Below are 21409 nucleotides of genomic sequence, written 5' to 3'. Positions count from 1 at the left end.
TATACAGCGCTGGGGGTTATATTACTGTATACAGCGCTGGGGGTTATATTACTGTATACAGCACTGGGGGGTTATATTACTGTATACAGCGCTGGGGGTTATATTACTGTATACAGCACTGGGGGTTATATTACTGTATACAGCGCTGGGGGTTATATTACTGTATACAGTGCTGGGGGGTTATATTACTGTATACAGCGCTGGGGGTTATATTACTGTATACAGCGCTGGGGGTTATATTACTGTATACAGCACTGGGGGGTTATATTACTGTATACAGCGCTGGGGGTTATATTACTGTATACAGCACTGGGGGTTATATTACTGTATACAGCGCTGGGGGTTATATTACTGTATACAGTGCTGGGGGGTTATATTATTGTATACAGTGCTGCAGGTTGTTAATGTAAGCTATAGTATAATGTATAGGATATGCAGTGCATGAATGGATAGAGGCATCAGATCTATTTCTGCCGGGTTCATTTCCGTAAATCTTTTATTGAAACTCAAGGCAACGAGAGAAAAAATCCGAAAGAGAGGCCATTAAATCGGCAGACTCGTCTTTTCTCCGTGGCTCTGCATGGCGAAGATTACGAGAGGTAACGAGGAGAGGCGGATAACGTGTGGGAAGTAAACACGTTAGCGGGAAACCTCGCAAAACAATGTCTGCCGCTGTCACAATATTCCACCACAACAAGCCGCGGAGAGCAAACACCGTCCAGTGACTTCATTAGAGGTGCGCTGAGGGCACGACAGCCCGTTAAACGGGTCGCATTATTTATTACTCATTAAGCAGAGAACTTTAAGCAGATCCGTCATTTACATTTTCCACATAATGATTAAACGGTACGAAATTGTAAGGATTTTTTGTGCTGCTATGGCAACATGGAAATAACAAGCTGTCGGGGTATAGTCTCTGCCCCCATCCACTGTTACTAGACTGCTATAGAAGTTTTATCCCGTTGGCATACATGTCAACAGTCCTGAATTTGCAGGGACAGTCCCGTTTTTTTGGGGGGTCCAGTTCCGCCAAATTCGGGTCCGTCCCGGCATAAAAATGTAACCGTGGATGTCTAAGGCGCACACCGCCTAAACGCTGCTAATTGAGCTACAAACCACCCAGTGTCTGTACCAGGTAGCCTAGAGCTCAATGCTGCAGAGTGTGTGACTCCGCCTCTTTTAGGTCCCGCCCCTTTTTCCCAGTATGCATGCCACTCTATGGCAACAATATTTTTCAGCCTATCAGTGGCTTTTTTACTATTTCACGTGCCTCCACGTTATTTCGGCTGAGGGAAAATACCCCATAAACCCGGCCGGTGTAAATATAATACCCTAGGATATAACACCCCCCAGCATCAATCACACTGTACCATAATTAACTAATATAGCTGCAGACAGAATTTGCAACATAAACTAAAGAATTCCAGACAGAGTTCTCCGTACGGTAAAGGCTTTTCACAATAAACATGAAAATAAACACAAAAAGGCTCTCGTGCGTTCCTCCCCCCGACTGTTCATTATTATAAAACAGAATGTTCTTCCTATTAAGTGACAGCGAGCCCAAGGCCACGAGGGAGAGAATGCAACGCTATGGAAAGTGTATGTCAGTCTCAGGGGGAGGGGGAATCCAAGGAATACAGCGCTGGGGGTTATATTACTGTATACAGCGCTGGGGGTTATATTACTGTATACAGCGCTGGGGTTATATTACTGTATACAGTGCTGGGGGTTATATTACTGTATACAGCGCTGGGGGTTATATTACTGTATACAGCTCTGGGGGGTTATATTACTGTATACAGCGCTGGGGGGTTATATTACTGTATACAGCGCTGGGGGTTATATTACTGTATACAGCGCTGGGGGTTATATTACTGTATACAGCGCTGGGGGGTTATATTACTGTATACAGCGCTGGGGGTTATTACTGTATACAGTGCTGGGGGGTATATTACTGTATACAGCGCTGGGGGTTATATTACTGTATACAGCGCTGGGGGTTATATTACTGTATACAGTGCTGGGGTTATATTACTGTATACAGCGCTGGGGGTTATGTTACTGTATACAGTGCTGGGGGTTATATTACTGTATACAGCGCTGGGGGTTATATTACTGTATACAGTGCTGGGGGATTATATTACTGTATACAGTGCTGGGGGGTTATATTACTGTATACAGCGCCGGGGGGTTATATTACTGTATACAGTGCTGGGGGGTTATATTACTGTATACAGTGCTGGGGGTTATATTACTGTATACAGCGCTGGGGGTTATATTACTGTATACAGCGCTGGGGGTTATATTACTGTATACAGCGCTGGGGGTTATATTACTGTAAACAGCGCTGGGGGGTTATATTACTGTATACAGCGCTGGGGGGTTATATAACTGTATACAGCGCTGGGGGTTATATTACTGTATACAGCGCTGGGGGTTATATTACTGTATACAGCGCTGGGGGTTATATTACTGTATACAGCGCTGGGGGTTATATTACTGTATACAGCGCTGGGGGGTTATATTACTGTATACAGTGCTGGGGGTTATTACTGTATACAGCGCTGGGGGGTTATATTACTGTATACAGCGCTGGGGGTTATATTAATGTATACAGCGCTGGGGGTTATATTACTGTATACAGCGCTGGGGGTTATATTACTGTATACAGCGCTGGAGGTTATATTACTGTATACAGCGCTGGGGGTTATATTACTGTATACAGCGCTGGGGGGTTATATTACTGTATACAGCACTGTGGGTTATATTACTGTATACAGCACCAGGGGGTATCTTACCGTATACAGCGCTGGGGGTTATATTACTGCATACGGCACCGGGGGGGTATATTACTGTATATAGCGCTGGGGGGTTATATTACTGTATACAGCACCGGGGGGGTATATTACTGTATACAGCGCTGGGGGTTATATTACTGTATACAGCACTGGGGGGGTAATATTACTGTATACAGCGCTGGGGGGTTATATTACTGTATACAGCACTGTGGGTTATATTACTGTATACAGCACCAGGGGGTATCTTACTGTATACAGCGCTGGGGGTTATATTACTGCATACGGCACCGGGGGGGTATATTACTGTATATAGCGCTGGGGGGTTATATTACTGTATACAGCACCGGGGGGGTATATTACTGTATACAGCGCTGGGGGGTTATATTACTGTATACGTTACTGGGGGGGTATATTACTGTATACAGCGCTGGGGGGTATATTACTGTATACAGCGCTGGGGGGATTATTTTACAACAGAAAAAAACAGGCAGACTAGATGGGGCCAAATGGGGCCGATCTGCTGGTTTCTATGTGACTGGCCCTCCATGGCAGCTGTGAAAAATCTCCCACTGGTAAACTAATGACTCTGGGGAAGAGGAGCTCCTTTGTGCACAAGTGGTTAAAGCATGCGCGGCACTGATCCTTCCCGAGTTTGACACCGAGGGAGTTATTTCATTCACTGGAAATGGCTCTCCTGCTCCGAGTGGGGTTTTTTCACTTAATCAATGTGAGAGTCTTCAGTTTTTCACACCTGCCTGAGTGGACTCGCAGAAATCCTCAGCCGCTGAACGTGGTTTTTATAAAAGTGCCGGATGAAACAGAGAAGAGACGTTTAGCTCAGCAGGGGACGCAGACGTAGATACCAAGATTCCTACCACGGGGGCAAAAAAGAGAGTCCTGTCTGGGAATTATAGTCACTAATCACTAATTAATCCTAATAATAATCATAATTAGCCATTAGAATTCACCAAGTGTATCGCTAATTTATATACCTGGGTTTGACTCAGAGTCTCCAGGTGAAGCCGGGCTTCCCTGGGTCTCCAGGCCAATTTCTTCCTTATCCGAGAAGGGGAGCAGCGCTTGGACATGCCCACTCCCCACTCACCTTTGCCTAGTCCACACCTATTTCCAGTCCACCCCCACGCCCACTTACCTCCATGGACATCATTCTCTGATGGGATATGATTCAACATTCCAACATTCAAACACACACACACAGACTCAGGCAGTCTCACACACACAGACTCAGGCAGTCTCACACACAGACTCAGGCAGTCTCACACACAGACTCAGGCAGTCTCACACACACACAGAGACTCAGGCACTCTCTCACACACACACACACAGACTCAGGCAGTCTCACACACACACACAGACTCAGGCAATCTCTCACACACACACACAGACTCAGGCAGTCTCTCACACACACACAGACTCAGGCAGTCTCTCACACACACACAGACTCAGGCATTGGGGAGACATGGAAGTCGCTCTCGGGAAAGATGGGGACAGAGTGAGAGGGACTGACAGAGACGGGGAGAAAATCAGGAAAAACACGAGTTTCAAACGAAAAAAGAATCAGAGGTTTTCTCCTTCGTTTGCTTCGTTTGAGCTCCCTGATTGTTTTCAGACATTCGTACGAATTAAGGAATTTAACAAAACTTTAAAAAATAAACCGGCATAAATTGGAAATGAATTGTTGAATTGTTTATTGTAATTTTAAACAAAATGATATAGATTTATGATGGGATAGAACTTTCCAAATTGTAGGGAAAACGGGAAAATTGATTGATTGACCTTACGGGTTGAGTTTGAATTTTTTTTGGCCGGTGGTCCGTAGTTTTTCGCTGCATATTATCCTGCCGTGCAATACATTTGAGATAACAGTTACCATCATTATGTAATAGCAGCGAGGGATATTGATGAGCGAGGTTAGAAGAGGGTAATTAAAGGAAGCTTCTCGGCAGACTCCATAAATTTAGGAAGGATCTTCTAGGAATACCATTAAATATGACGCCGATTTACAAATCAATAATGAGAGCTACCCCGGCTCGTATAAAAAGCTGTTAACATATTGGTAATTCAGCAGAAAATAAACCACATATATTGTCAGGTCCAGAGGAAGCAGTCATTTAAACTTCCTGTTCATTCTTCGTTCCCGTTACGTTATCTCTCTCCATGAAGTTCCTGGTTGTTGTTCATTGGCTCAGGCAGCCATTGTAACGGTGGGAGAGGAGAAGGAACATGAGAGGGCCACATGGGAGCTGAGGTACAGGTCGCCAACATGCCCATGTCCCCCACTGCCTGCCAAAGCAGGGCAGCCACTCGGACAGTGCCCACAAATCGAGGACTGCCCCACGGAAAAGATGGCACTTGGCAGCTATGGAAATGCCTGAGGGTGGTGTTAGTGAGAGCAGCTGCTGATCTATATAATTATGTCCTTACCCTATGGATCTATGTCTTGACTGGGGGATGAGCCCAAAGGTCACATGACTTAATGAATAATGAATATGGGCTTTTAGATTTACTTGCTATTTTACACCATTGTACGGCGCTGCGGAATACGATGGCGCCATATAAAACAATAAATAATAATAATAATAAGAGCCCCTTTAATATCATCTGCGGGTATCGTTTGCTTGCCCTCGCGGTGCCGCCGATGCATTCGGAAGTAACCTTGACCTCGTCAGCCCCCTCGTTAATCATCCCCTCATTAGCAGACGAATTTAGATTTTGATACAATTTAAAAAATCAGGGAACTTTCCTCGCTATTGGCACCCAGCCCCTGAAATCTCATTAGGCCGCGTAATAGCTTTCTGAATATAATAAGTAAATATATGCCTGATGAGAAGCCGCTGCCTTCGTACGTAGAGAGAGTCGGCGACTCAAATCGGGGAATAATATATTATTATATTATTTATATAAACATCTGCTGCCCGGCAGTAAAGGGGAGCGCGGCGCCAACGGCGTTGGGTTTAACCCAAGACAATCGTTTTATATTCATGATGAACTGAGAGAGTTCTAAACCGTCCAGAAAGTAAAATCGAAGCCAGGTGTGTAGATTCAGGGGCACACAATGATGAAGAATGGGTCACTTTAGATATTTTACTGTGAGGGTAGTGGATAGGTGGAACAGCCTCCCAGCAGAAGTGGTAGAGGGTAATACAGTGAGGGGATTAAACATGCATGGGATAGGCATACGGCTCCTGAATCTAAGACGAGACCAACAACTGTTTTTTAATAAAATAAAGGCGAGTTATAGTTCTTTAACCTGTATTATAGCCATATCATTCCTGCACATACGTGTTAAATAAGCGTGTTTAGGACTCAGCACCTGCGAATGCAAGCAATCAGCTACACTTCGGGGTCCATGATGGAGTAGACGGCGGCGTGTCCTCCGGCAATCAGAGTGGAATGACGGCGGATAGACCGGTGATTGGCGCGCGGCTTTTATGCCTCCTCCGGTGATTGTGGAGGGGCTTCGGACCGAGCTCCGTGATGCTGAGTAAATTTCGAGGCTGTAGAAAGAATGAGGGCTGATTATCCGCCGACTCCTCGCTGTAGCTTTCACCTCGCTGACAATTTAAGGATCAAGAAGCCGGGAAAAGAGATATATTTTTCTAGAATCTGTAGAATTTTTATAAAATAAAAAGAATGTGAGAGTGTGTGTGTTACAGTGTGTGTGTGAGAGAGTGTGTGTGTGTGTGAGAGAGAGTATGTGTGAGGGTATGAGAGTGTGAGCGAGTGTGTGAGTGTGTGCATGTCTGAGAGTGTGAGAGTGTGCATGTCTGAGAGTGTGTGTGAGAGTGTGCATGTAAGCATGTGTGTGAGTGTGTCTGTGTGTAAGAGAGAGTGTGTGTGTGTGAGAGTGTGCGTGTGTGCGTGTAAGCATGTGTATGAGTGTGTCTGTGTGTAAGAGAGTGTGTGTGTTAAAGTGTGTGTGTAAGCATGTGTTTGAGAGTGTATGTGTGAGTGTATGTGAGTGTGTCTGTGTGTGTGTGAGAGAGATAGTATGCATGTGAGTATGTGTTTGAGTGTGTGTGCACACACCTCAAGAAAAGCGCATAAAATGTGCTCTGACGTGGATGTAAACTCCAAATATGATGAAGCGTCCCGCAGCAAAATATCTCTGAGGTGATTTGTGTTGCTGCATCCGGCTCGTGGCAGGAAACGGCGGGAGAATTATGTCTGAGGAGATGAGAAGAGGCAGAGAGGAAGCTTTTGGTTGCCGGCGTGCGCATTTTCCCCTCATTGTACATAATGACGAGGGATGGATAGAGTTAACGTGTTGGAAAGATTAGGCATTTTGTCAGGAAACAGGAGAAGACGAAGGAGACGCTGCCGGCAGATCGGCCCCATCCGGCCCCCGTCTAGTCGCCCGTTTCTCCTGCTGTAAAGACTCAAACCTTAGTCAGTCGTTGGTCTCGTCTTAGATTCAGGAGCCGTATGTCTATCCCATGCATGTTTAATACCCTCACTGTATTACCCTCTACCACCTCTGCTGGATGGCTGTTCCACTTATCTACCACCCTCTCAGTAAAGTGTGGGTGTCAACAACGTTTTGGTGAAAAAAAAATAGTTTTATTATCTCATTTTGTCCCAATAAACTGCAGACCTGGAGCCACCGTTGCTGTCAGTCATGTGATATTTTGGCTGACTTTCCCGGCTCAAACACCACACTGAGCTGATGCTTTACGTCAATGCTAACGAAGTCCGTTCCCCCATAGACTTTAATTAGTCAGAGAGTCCAGCCAGTCATTCAGACCGAGCCATTCTATTCTATCATAGGCAGTATGATATGGAGTCGGGGGGGGGGTTATCTAGTAGATTGGGGCTCAGATAACAAACGGCTAATATGCAGCTGCCAGAAAAAAATATATATTATGGGGCAAAATCTAGAAAAATGCCCCTTGCGCAGTAATATTTCGGTGATGTAGGGGGTATACGTATGAATTAACCTGACCTGTTTTTGGAGAATTTATCTAATCCTTCTCTCTCCGTCTTAAAAAAAAAACAGGGTAATTACGATGCGCCGATCCCCTAAAGCAGCATCTCGGCCGCTGTAGGAGCTCGTAGCCTGAGACCAGCCGCTCTCCTGTAATTATCCTCTGAAACATCTCGCTTTCAGTAACATCCGTCTAAACATCGTCTCTTTAACTCCTACATTGCCGGAGAATGTTAAATTGGCCGCTATCAGCAGAAAATATTAATTTTCTTTTCCTACGAATCGATTGTATTTGATAAATATGGAGAAATCATTTATAAATCTCACAAAATTAGCTCCAGGTCCACCAAGATAAAGAGAGATCTGATGTATGGATCCGTGTGTGTCGACATTCTAATTTAGAACGCTGGGGAGCCAGAGGAGGATCCCAAATCCCATTGGCTGCGCTGGTTGTCGGTCTGAAGTTCGATTCCCAGTAAGGCACCTCTTACTTACCAATAAAACCAAAAATGGGTGATTTTTTTATTTTTTATTTTCCCATTAATTATAAATCTATTAAAAATCCCCTTTATTTCTCTTACGCTCCGTAATGATTTTAATTGGGATTTGAGTATTTTAGAAAGCGCTCGCTAATTGCTAAACTAACCTGTATTCATGGAAATGAGCATTAACAAAAATATTTAGGAAATAGTTTAATAAAAATGGCCGGGAGATGTTTGTCTATAGGTGCATTTGAAGTGATACTCGGTTAATTTTGGAGCGCTGTCTCTTTAAGGGGATGCCCACTATTTATTATTAATGGACGGTTTGTTGCTGAAACGGTTAACGGCGATGTATTGATTGGGGGTAGATATTATTTTTTTTCCCGGGATATAGTTCTTTGTGAAGGATCACCGGGTAGATCAGCGGCCACCCCGTCCTTATAGTTTCCTTGCGTGGCGCGGAGACGCCGGTCGGCGGCCGATCTCGTTGTATCGAGTCCGAGACAAGACAAATTGCGAAGCGTCTCTGGAACCCGATAATTTTAAAGTGCTGCTGAGCGTGCATGTTTAGAAAAACAGAAGCCATCGCATCTCACGGGGCGAGCATCGGGGCGTGAATGAGCCATTACTCACTGTCCTTCCTCCTGCCTTAATACCTCGGCCGCCGGGACGGCGGTTCCATGCCGTGAGCCGGACGGCCATATGGCTGATCATGGCATCCATATGTTACGGCGATGAACCCTTTGAGAATACGCTCTACCATTCTGGCCGTCCCAACCAGGATACCTGTGCATCCCTGGGAACCTTTCTAAACGAGCGGACCCTGATATTAACCCTTTAATATCCCATCGTGAAGAATCCTCCGCTTTTACATTTACCCCTGTCCCCGGCCTTCAAACAGCCAATCAGTGCCAAGAATTGTCCGTAGAGTGGGGAAGCTGCAGCTAAAGAGCTACAGCTTCTGCCCTTAGCTACCCCTATATTACCTAGAGGGTTAAGGCTACTCACAGAGTACTTTAATATGCCTTCTTCTATAGCGGAGCCGTCCCTTTAAGGTCATTTTGATAAAATCTTATAAACATTGCATAGATCGAATTGAAGGCAAACAAAAACTTAGTTTAAGTCCCCGCCGATTTGCTCAGAAAGAAGAAAAAAATCCTTCCTTGCCCCCCCAAAAAAAGCAAATCCGACGCATTCTTAAAAGCCTCCACGATCCCTGCCGTCAGCAGCGCATTCCGCAGATTTACAGCCCTCACTGCGAAGAATGCCTAGATGGAAGTAAACGCAACGATTGGCGAGCCAGCCGTGGTCCTGTAATGTAAATACAAGAATACAAGAATAAGAATATTAAACACTGTAGCGCTGTACATTTTAACCCTTTGAACCACTTTAGCACTAAAGGTTCAGGATCCAAAAAAAAAACATGATACACCATTAATAATAATCATAATAATAACGATAATAATAATAATTATTATTATTTTTATTATTATTATTTTTATTATTATTAGCATTTATTTATATAGCACGAACAATTCTTGCAGTGCTTCTTACAATAAACACATTCAGACGGTCGGACAAAACTAGAACTGACATTAGGTGAAGATTCCAGTGCTCGCAAGAGCTTACAATCTAGAGGGGAATATTATTTAATGCTAGGTTCGTAGGTTGCTCGAGGACACGCTGTAAGAAAAGCTTTCTCCCTGACGCCCTTGGAGACAGAATTTGGGGAACTCTTATCTTGAAGATGCCATCAGAAAGAGTAATGAGGTCTGCACGGGCTGCTCTGAAAATGCGTGGGTCACGTCTCGCCCACCTGACAGTTCCCAATTCCGGACCATTTATCAGCCTCGTAAACCACCCTCTGACCATCGGAGGTGGTCAGTCACCCCAGTGACGGTCATCAGAGCCCCGAGGGTTTCCTTATTGGTTTAATTATTAAAGATTATTAAAGATATCTCCAGTAGACTTTGTGAACTGAATAGGTTTCCTACACAGAATAAAATAATGAAGAATTCTTAACATCATGAAGTCAAAAATATTACATTGACGCAAGAAATGAATATTGTCCCGTATTGGTCTAAGAGATGCTGCAGTCTTTAGGCAATTTAGATACCCATACCTGCCAACTCTCTGGGCTAGACCCAAAGCCCTTAGGGACGGGTTTCCTTTCTACAGGCAGTCATGTGATATTTGGGGTGACTTTCCCGGCTCAAACACCACACTGAGCTGATGGTTTATGGCGATGCTAATGAAGTCCCTTCCTCCATAGACTTTCATTGGTCAGAGAGTCCGACTGGGTGATTGAGACTGAGCCATTCTATTGTCAGGGTGTTTTGTCTATTAGATTGGGCTTAGATAACAGATACAAATGGCTAATATGCAGCTGCCTTTTAAAAAGAAAAAAAAGCCCGATATTTCTGAAAACGTTTAACCTGATCCTAGGAATAAAAAACAAGGCTGGGAGTCCTCCTTTAAAAATAATGACTGATTTCATTTTTGAAACGCGTGAAGAAAAAGCACAAGAAATTATGGCAATGTTCACACGCCGGAAAGAAAAAGAGAGAATGCATTTCAGGACAGAGGCTCGACTTGTGAAAAGCAAAGCGCGAAGGAGGCAGCTCGAGGCTGGAAATGACCTTTTTAATGAAAGTGGAATTTGCTTTGCTGAAGAATTGCCTTCTTAGCCCTAAACAAACACTTTGGGGGGAAAAAATATATTCTTTAAAGTAACCAGGTTGAGAGGCAGGATAAGAAAAAAAAAAAGGTTCCCCGGTGGGGTCGCGATTCAAAGGAAAATTTCCATTGACTTGAATGCTAATGTATGCACCAAAAGATTGGCCATCTGGCCCCATGGGCCACTGGCCAACATCACTCTATGCGAACTCGATCTCGAGGAGCGTATCCCGCGGCCCTTGGCTGGACTTTGGGGCGTCACTCAGCTCCTTGTAGGCTTAGGGGTCCCGCTCTCTTTCCGATGTCCCACAATTGTTTACTTTTAGTAAATATCTCTAAAATAACTACCGCCAAGCCAAAAGCTATAGGGAGTTTTAATAGATTAATTTAATCTCGTTTTGCCACCAACATTTTGCATTTCCCAACTATTTACAACGTAACATTGTTACTGAGCCCTTGGAAAGGAAATTATTAAAATGATATATGACATTCGTACTTGGTTTACCTACCAAGAGTCCCTGTTTGGGAGGTCCAGTCCCTCTTTGTGGCCCTAATCTCTTTCCCCTGTCTTCTTGCCTAATCCCCTTCTTTCCTCTCTTGATGCCCTTCTCTCCTTCCTTGTGCCCCTCTTCCTTTTCTGATGCCCCTCTTTCCTCCCCTGATTCCCCTTTTCCTCCTCTGATGCCCCTCTTTCCTCCCCTTGATCCTCTCTTTCCTCCCCTGATGCCCCTTTTTCCTCCCCTGATGCCCCTCTTTTCTAGGAGGTCAGAATGTTTGCTGGGTATGAGGGGATCGCAGGGTTCTACAGCCCTAAAAGCCCCGATAATGTGTATAGAAACAGCAGGAAACGGCTTTATAAATGAAACGGGGTAAATAAAACCCATTATTCTTCCGAATATAGGGCACAAAGTCACAGTAAAAAGTAAAAAGTAAAGAAATCACCTCTGTTTTTCCCATTTCTTATATTGTGGGTTACACCAAATTAAAGAAAAAATATATTTTGCCCTGAACAAGATGACTTTAATTTCATTTCATTTCATTTGTTTCCAAGTGACTCCCCTCTAAATGCTTCTTACGTTTCTTAAGCACGCGAGGTTCTAGACTACAAACACGGAATTGATTTTCCAAGGAATAATTCGCCGGTTCTGCATTAACCACGTATCATATATTATATACCCCCATGACGTCCTACAGAGGATGGGATGTCAGGCTTCGAACTCATGTCACCGCCATCAAAAAAAGAGAATGTGATTATTATTTAGAGGCAGAAAGAGAGAAAGAGAAAATCATAGAGTGCGAGAAAGAAGTGATTTCCGCTGCGCCGTCGGTAACCTAATGCGGCAGAAAAAGATATTACTGGAAGTTTAAAGAAAAAGAGCCGAGCCCTTCGAACGGGGGAGAAAAGAACACGACGGAGGGGGAAATGATACGACCTTCAATGAATTTATCAAAGATTGCGTCCTATGCGTTGTACGGCGCTATGGAATACGATGGCGCTATACAAAACACGGAATAATAATAGTGTTGCAAATCGCGTGAAATTGCCCAATCCAGTCTGCTCGTTTTTGTATCTATTGAGTCTTTGTAACAAGAAAACCAGACAGAATTGTACACCGCTGCGGAATATGATGGCGCTATATAAAACAATTATATAATAATTAATAATCTGCCTTCGATTTCTATGTTTCTGTTTAAAAATATATATTTTTATCTTATTAAGTAGAATTGGAGTAGAATGTTCAGAAATCAGTAGCGCATCAAAAATGCCACGTCTCCTGCATGCGTGAAAGATTTAGCATTTAAGGTTTTATATATAAAAAAATTAAATTTTGGTTCATTAAGAAGCAAGAGAGCTTATATTTCCTGAAGAGTTTCAGCAATTAAAATATTTTAAAAAATATAAGATTTGGGAGAGAAAAAGGCTTCTTTTAGAACGTTCCTTCAGAATTAAGATAACCATTGTTCTGTTTTTCACAACAAAAATGGATTTCCTTTTTTAGCAGTTTTAGTGCAAAGACGTGCTTCGTTTTGGCTCGTCCCGTGAAGTGACCGCGTCCATATTTCATGCATACGTGCCGCGGCATTAGACAGTCAACATGATGAAAATCCAATCCCACGAGGACGACAGCTAGAGTCTTTTCATCTGCTCCAGAAATGGACTTGTTTGTCAACTCGAACGTGCTGGAGGCCGGGGACCATCATTTATCAGCCTTCTACTTAGTGATCAAACAGTTGTGTTTTCCACTCATAAATTCAACAGAACAAAAAAAACACTTTTTATAAAAGAAACGGTAAATCCTTAAGGCACAAGAAAGGCACGCGCTCTGTGTTTAACCTCTTAGTCTCCTGCCCTGACCTTGGTCTTGACCGTTGGATGGATCCCTTGAGAAGAGTTACTCCTTCAGAAGCTCTAAGGTCTGTCAAAGCAGCACAAAGATGACAAATATCTGCTCGATGACATCACAACACATGGGAAAACCCTATTTGGTTCCCGGAAACAATGTCTCCTGAGGAGACGTTCTGGGCAAAGACCAGGCCTGGACTTGGGGCAGCGAGAGCCGGCATTTTGAGGTTGCCAGCCGTCAGATGACGGATCTGTTGAGTATGGAGCCATGTTGGCATTTGCCGGCGTGCCCGATGGCCTGCCTGGGCCCTGGAAGAAACATTATCACAATGGAGACCTCCCATCCAGCCAACTGGCCAACTGATCTCCCCGCATGTATAAAACCAGGAATTCCATTGGAATTTTTGTGATGATAATTCTGTGGAACATGCATTTTTGTACAAAAGCGGCATTTTTACATCCAAAAATAAAAGTGGTCAGAGCTGGACGAGTGTAACTGTTTTGTAGAAACAGCGAGGGAGTTTAAACACGCATGGTGACGAGATGGGGCCGAATGGGGCAAATTCTATATTTCTGGGAATCCAAAAAATATGGAAAACAAAGGAAAAAGACTGAAGGTAGTTCCCCCATCACCATGCGCCGTCTCCTTCTGGTGCTTCCTCTCTGTTAAGGGCCACTATATGCCGACGAGGGGTGTTTTTTCCCTAATTTTTTTTATTTTTATAATAAAGCTACCATAAAATGTTATAAATTATTTAACCCCGAATAACCCCGCGGCATATAGGGTCCTTTTATATGAGGTTAATCTCCTAATATACAGTACATCTTTAAATGGATAAGGTTGGATTTTTTTGCTACCCTGCCCCGGAAGGTCGATAAATTGCACAAAATATTTTAAAATATTCAAAAAAAGAAAAAAAAAGAAAGAGTTACAGAGTAACGGAGCTGGAAATGATTCAGTGCTCCTCGGGGGTCGGGGGTCAGGCTCTTGATGTACGGCTTCCTAGAACAATAACAAAAGAGTGGAAAAGTTTATTGTCTTTGGATGATCTATTTTGTCTCTCTCTTCCTCTGGCTGTAAATACTTAGCACTCTCTTCCAGTATGTTTAATTCATCTGACAGTCTCGCAGATAAGAATAAATATGTATCTGTGTGGGTGAGCGGGACGGATTCGGCAAAAAAAAAAACGACGACGATGTGTAAATCCACTGTTTTAAATCACACAGAAGCTTCACGCTGGTTCATCGCCTCCCCGCTTCATGCCTCCGATACATAGTTATTTTAAAGTTCTTCGTAAAACATGGCCCCGTTTCCCCGTTTATCTTCATCTGTATATCTATGGAGAGAGATGAGGAAAGGGAATTACGATGAGTAACAGGGTTAGGGCGAGTTACCGACATACAATGGGTAAGTGTGAACTTGTACCCTAAAATCAGGCTTGGCGGAAGCGTAGGGTGGGCCGTTTTGGGCACATTTGGATTTGTGACCTCATTTCCCCTTTCTTATCCGAAATGACAAATATGTGTCAAAGCTAAGAAAAGAGTGGCCAATCAGGAAGAAGCAGGTGGGGGCATTTATTTACCCGGCGTTCTAGGAGGAGATGCTAGAATTCCGTAGCCCCATTGTCAAGTATCCATCTATTCTTGCTTTGAGGACTTAAATTGTATGACATCACAACTTGAGACTCTGAGCTCATGTGGACCACTGGGGAGGGAAAACCAACAGTTTCTGCAGGCTGATTTTCCTGATTTAGCAAAGAACGGTAGAAAAATCAATCGCAGAAACAAAAAACTGCTACTTTTTGCCCGTTTCGGACATTGGGCGAAATTTTTCACTTGGGTCTACAGAAAAGATATCTATTTTAACCCTGGCATGGATATACCCGCTCCCACTCAAGACCCCCGGGCCAAGCCTCGGCAACCTCTAGCAACCTCAGCTCTTAAATCACTTTACGAGGAAAAAAAGGAGACTAAAATTGCAATGTTATGCATCAAAGTGCGTTTGCATTTCACGCTGGAGAACTTTGCCCGTAGCGAGCGGCTATGTTGATAGATTTGATTGTTTTGTAGAATTCCACAAAGTGTTAATAAACAAATGGAATTTGTCGGATCCGTCTAGATATCTGTTGTCAGCCCGCGGACATTAAAAAAAAAAGAAACGCGTCTGGGAGGTTATCGGATTTCTGCGCCGCTCCTAATGGAATTATTTCTTCTTGCTTATGTGCGTGTAATGTAAGACGCACCACCACGAGGCAAGGACTGGCCACGTCTCGGAGCTCCCTTCATCCGACGCGGCGTGTAAAGATCAAAGGACGGGAGAATCGCTTGCTCCTAAAAAAAAAAAAAAAGAAAATAACAAATATAGATTTACAACACGAGCTAGAACACGAACAACAGCCACGGTTTTTTTTTCTGTTTCAATTACATCGTAACAATGACATTTGTAATTCTCCTTTGGCCGATGTACACATCTTATTTCTGCAGAGGGTTATTCTTTCCAATCATCCGTTCCGGCCCGGAAACAAATGTCTCGGATCGCGCCGCTGTGTTTCGTTCCGCGGAGTAATACCAACTTACATCTTTTTGTTTCGGAAGGTCGTGGCGGTTAGCCCTACGTACATTGCTCCTAATAAACTCTGAACCGGCTCGACGTTGGTAGGACCTCCATGGCCACCTATTCAAGATTTGGCCCCCAAAATAATAAGCAGCAAAAGGTGAATCTAAGATCTATCCGGCCCAGATGTCCAAGTCTCTGGTGACTCCGTTGACCGTAGTGATTAACTACTCCTACTTTTACCCTAAATTCATCATTTTGGATATGGGGTTTGGATGGATTTGGAGATCTTCAAGGATGGATGGGATCATTATTTGAGGGCAGTTGAGTTAAATTTTAGGAATTTTGGGTTCAAAACTCCTAGGATTTCTCCAGCCCTGTAAGCGGGATAAAAGAATAGGTGGTGATCTCATATTTGACCCATGGTGCCCAAGTTGGGCTTCATGCACCGTTGACAACAACCCCCACCCTCCAAAATGACAAAACATTGCATGGGGCATCCGGCAAGTTGGATAGTGGCAAATATGAGCCACCATCTTCAGAGAGGGTTAATTCTTTGGTGTTTTTTTGAGAATTTTGTTGGCTTTGATGCACGTAGAAGGCTGATGGCTGTCATCTTGAGACGTCGTGCTATCTCCCGTCTGTGAAAAACATCATTGATTTACTAAGCTTTGAAGTAACCCTATCTAGACAACTGAAAAATATATATTAGTAGCAAGAAAACAAGGAAAAAGCACCTTCCTTACGGAAAATTAGCGCCAAAACTGTGTCACGCGTTCATCCGCCGGCTCCAATACTAGATATTATAAACGTGAATTAGGATAGGAAAAAATATGTACAGCAGGGTTTTTTACATCTCATTAGACACACATGGTTGGAGACTTTCATCCTCGCCATATGTTTCCACCCGTATGGAACAATAAAGCTGGATTAAGTTTGAATCCCGTTGTACACATCTTTATTCATTGGAGTCTTTTTTTAACCCCTTAATGACAAAGCCCGTACATGTACGGGCTGAAAATGCATTGTTTTCAATGGGTTTAGGGACCGCCCATTGTCCTTAAGGGGTTAAAGTTCTTTTTTTGTAGAATCGAATGTTTTCAGGCATCTGCATATCAGCCATTTGTTTGAGTTCTCGCTCTGTTATCTGATCCCCCAATCTACTAAACCCCCCGACTTCTTATCATACTGCCTGTGGGGAACAACAGAATGGCTCAGTCTTAATCACCCAGTCGGACTCTCTGACTAATGAAAGTCTATGGAGGAACGGACTTCATTAGCATCGGCGCCTCCAGGTCTGCAGATAAAGGGAGTTTATTGGAACAAAACAATATTTTTTCTCAATTACTGTTTACAACGCTGGGGGTTATATTACTGTATACAGCGCTGGGGGTTATATTACTGTATACAGCACTGGGGGTTATATTACTGTATACAGCGCTGGGGGTTATATTACTGTATACAGCACTGGGGGGTTATATTACTGTATACAGCACTGGGGGGTTATTACTGTATACAGCGCTGGGGGTTATATTACTGTATACAGCGCTGGGGGTTATATTACTGTATACAGCGCTGGGGGGTTATATTACTGTCTACAGCGCTGGGGGGTTATATTACTGTATACAGCGCTGGGGGGTTATATTACTGTATACAGCGCTGGGGGGTTATATTACTGTATACAGCGCTGGGGGTTATATTACTGTATACAGATTCTTTCACTTTTTTTGCACATGAAACAAAAAGGAGAAAACTGGAAAGAAGTTTAAAAAAACTTCTTTGCATCCGAGCCGTAAATTACTCCGGGGAAGTGATTAGCAGGCACTTCAGATAACGGGAAAAAATTCTAAGCTGTAGATCTTTAGGAAAAACTCAGCTGTGCATAAGAACAATGAAATATCGCGTTACAGGACCTGGTTCTGTTTGGCCATAACTCAGAACCGGCTCCCTTGCCATAAATCTGCTGGGTTTCATTAAAGTGGCATAAAATGAGGGAAAAAGGAGAATTTAAAGAATCCAAATTAAGTCATGAATTACTGGAAACCAAAGGTACACCGAGCGGAATTGTTAGCAAATGTACAGATCAATAGAACAATCACGTTAGAAGTCTTTGTGATATAAACACAGAATTGTTATTCTTATTAATGCCTCCCGCTAAATAGCTTAGCATTTTATTCACATTACCCATCACTTTAATACATCGCCTACAGGGAAGGAGTGAGAGAGAGGGTAAGGGAGTTAGATAGGGAGTACATTATGTATCTGTGTTAGCATGAGTGTGTATGTGCAAGTGTGTGTGAGTATGAGTGTGTATTTGAAAGTGTGTGTGTTAGCATGGATGTGTATTTGTAAGGGTGAGTGTGTTAGCATGAGTGTGTGTGTAAGGGTGTGTGTGTTAGCATGAGTGTGTATGTGTAAGGGTGTGTGTTAGCATGAATGTGTATTTGTAAGGGTGTGTGTGTTAGCATGAATGTGTATGTGTAAGGTTGTGTGTTAGCATGAGTGTGTATGTGTAAGGGTGTGTTTATGCATGAGTGTGTATGTGCAAATGTGTGTGAGTATGAGTGTGTATTTGAAAGTGTGTGTTAGCATGGATGTGTATTTGTAAGTGTGTGTGTGTTAGCATGAATGTGTATTTGTAAGGGTGTGTGTGTTAGCATGAGTGTGTATGTGTAAGGGTGTGTGTGTTAGCATGAGTGTGTATGTGTAAGGGTGTGTTTATGCATGAGTGTGTATGTTTTTTTTTTAGCGTCTGTGTGTGTATGTAAACCACATAGGGGGGTGGCAATGGCCTAATGTGGCCACTTGGCCTTACCAGCCCCCTGGACCAGAAGATGCCAGCCCTCCCCTGGTTCTGGGGCACATAGAGCCGCTTGTGCATGCACGACGAAACACTGTTTGTTAACATGCAAGAAAGATAGCAGAGAAAATCAGATTAATATTTCTTTAAGCTTTGGATAATTCTGAAAATAAATAGAATGTGATACGTACAACTTGTGCCGGAATCAGATAATTCAGCGTCTCGTAGCGAGTCCCACCAGCGTCCTGTTAGAGAACTGTATGGAAAAGCTTCAAGGTAACCTAATTATCCGAAACCACGGCTCGTCTGCTTCCCGTCAGCAGCTATCGCTGGATGGGTCCCATCTATTTTTTTTTCCCGCTCCTCAAGGGAAGGGAACATTAATCCTCTCGTAAAACCAAACTAATAGGATTTATTTGGCAGAATAACTGAAAGCTTTAATTGCCTCCGTCTTTTTTGCCTTAACTATTTCAATGCCACCTGCCTAACGATGCCACTTCAAAACCTGTGTAGTATATCTACATTAAGAATTTGTATTTAGATTGCAAGCTCAGTTGTACATTTTATCCAAAGCAGGGGCAGAGACATAACCAAGTGGGGGCAGGGAAATAATGTCAGACCCCAAAGTCCCTCTTTCATCCCCTGTGCCCCTCTTTCCTCTCCTGTACCCCTCATTCCTCCCTCGAGCCCCTCTTTCCTGATCCCATCTTTCCTCTCCTGATGACGTTTTAACTACCCTAATCCCCCTTTCTTCTCCTGATCCCCACTTTCCTCCCCTGATGCCCCACTTTCCTCCCATGTGCCCCTCTTTACTCCAATTTCTATCTTTCCTCCCCTGATCCCATCTTTCCTCCCGATGCCCCTCTTTTCTCCCCTGATGACCCTCTTTTCTAGGAGGTCAGAATGTTCGCTGGGTATGAGGGGATCGCAGGGTTCTACAACCCCCGATAATGTGTATAGTCACATAGAAAGTCTGGTTAAAGCCACGCCCATCGAGACACCTCTAACCACACCCACTAATACTAAAGTGCCCCTCTTTGGTTATGGTCAATGTTGGATTGTATGACATGATCCTCGTAGCGCGTGTGTGGAGCAAAAAACCAGCACAATAGTGTAATATTATAAAATAGACTTTTACTTCCACACGGTTTGGAAATGAAAAATCTGTAATAAAAAAAAAAACTTTATAATAAAAGTAAAAAATAAAAAAAAAGTGAAATGTTCAGATGTTAAAAAAATAATACCAGATATTTATAAGTCTTAAGTGCTTTGAAACAATTTCACACAGTTTTATGACTTTGTTGGGACTTTGCGATTGTTCTCGTATAATGCAGCTATTAGAAATGATTGCTCTGGCTACAAGTTTTGTAATTAAAATTATTGCCAAAAAACTGTATTATAAGCTCGTTTATTATTATTATGTATGTTTGTTCGGAATACCTCATCGCAGGATCGTTACTTCTTGGAATGGCGATAAAACAGAACTGCAAACATCTGTATCCATTATAAAAGAAACTTTTTATACCAGCCTTCAGTCATGTAATGGGGTCTGTTTCCTAATCATGGAAATAGAATCTGCTGGCAGATCGGCCCCATTCGGCCCCCGTCTAGTCGCCCGTTTCTCCTGCTGTAAAGACTAAAACCTTAATCAGTCGTTGGTCTCGTCTTAGATTCAGGAGCCGTATGTCTACCCCATGCATGTTTAAAGTCACTCACTTTATTACCCCCCTACCACCTCTGCTGGTAGCTCTTCCATCTATCTACCACCATCTCTGAAAAAATCCGATGCTCCATGAACCTGCATTCTGGAACACAACATGATTCACAAAGTAGCTGATTTTATATATATATATATATACCTTATTTACATTTATTTAATTTTTAACCGGGTTTTAACCTAGTAAGTTGTTATGTGATCAGTGATTAATGACTCTGGCACTGATCATTGATCAGTTTGATCGATCATCAGGGAGTGAACTAATCTAGTGGGTGCGTATTATACACAAGTACTTCACTGGTGGTATTATACCCCAGAATGTATTATATATATCTATATATATATCTATATATATATTTATACTGTATATATATTTTGATTTATATATAAATATATACATATATATATATTTTTTTTTATTTTTATTAATTTTTTCCCATTTTTTTCATTTCTAACTGGCTGAGAAATAGTTAAATGATTTTCTGTTGGTCTGAAGTACCGAAGGGTCCGACGCGTTTCACTGTTACAAAGGGGCTCGTTGATTCTTTAACCTGATTGATGACTTCATGGCGTTCTTTGCCTAAACGTTGCTTTCACAAACATTCCCCCCTCTCGGGCGCAAACCCGGGTCGAGCATTTTACTTTTAACCAAACGCGTTCTGAAAGGGCCGTACATTCAAAAGGCAAGAGAATACGGCGCTCTAAACGTTTAATGATGCTCAGCGCACGATCCGTCTCCCACCATAAAAATTTCTCTTTGTGTTTTTGACATCGGATCCAGGCTGCCGTTCCACCTGGCCGCTTTCCCAGATGGGATCGCGCAGGACTAAGGGGTACAGACATCCGCCGAATGCCCCCCCTCCTCCGACCAAGGAATTTATCAGGTGCTCTCTATCAGAAAGGGGAAAAATGATTTATTAAAAGCTGTAATACACGAATGACAACGATTCTAACCAATGAGATAAAAAGATACGTATATGGCGGGGATTTATGGAGCGTCTGACTTTAGTTCTGTAAATCACCATGCGCAATGACTCCTTCGCCAGAATCTATGTGTTTAAAGAACAGTTTAGACAAAAAGGTTACAAGGAGA

Source organism: Spea bombifrons, chromosome 4 (genome assembly GCF_027358695.1).
Source record: "Spea bombifrons isolate aSpeBom1 chromosome 4, aSpeBom1.2.pri, whole genome shotgun sequence".
Lineage (NCBI taxonomy): Eukaryota > Metazoa > Chordata > Amphibia > Anura > Pelobatidae > Spea > Spea bombifrons.
The sequence above is the reverse complement of the archived record's forward strand: the minus strand, read 5'-3'. Positions refer to the sequence as shown.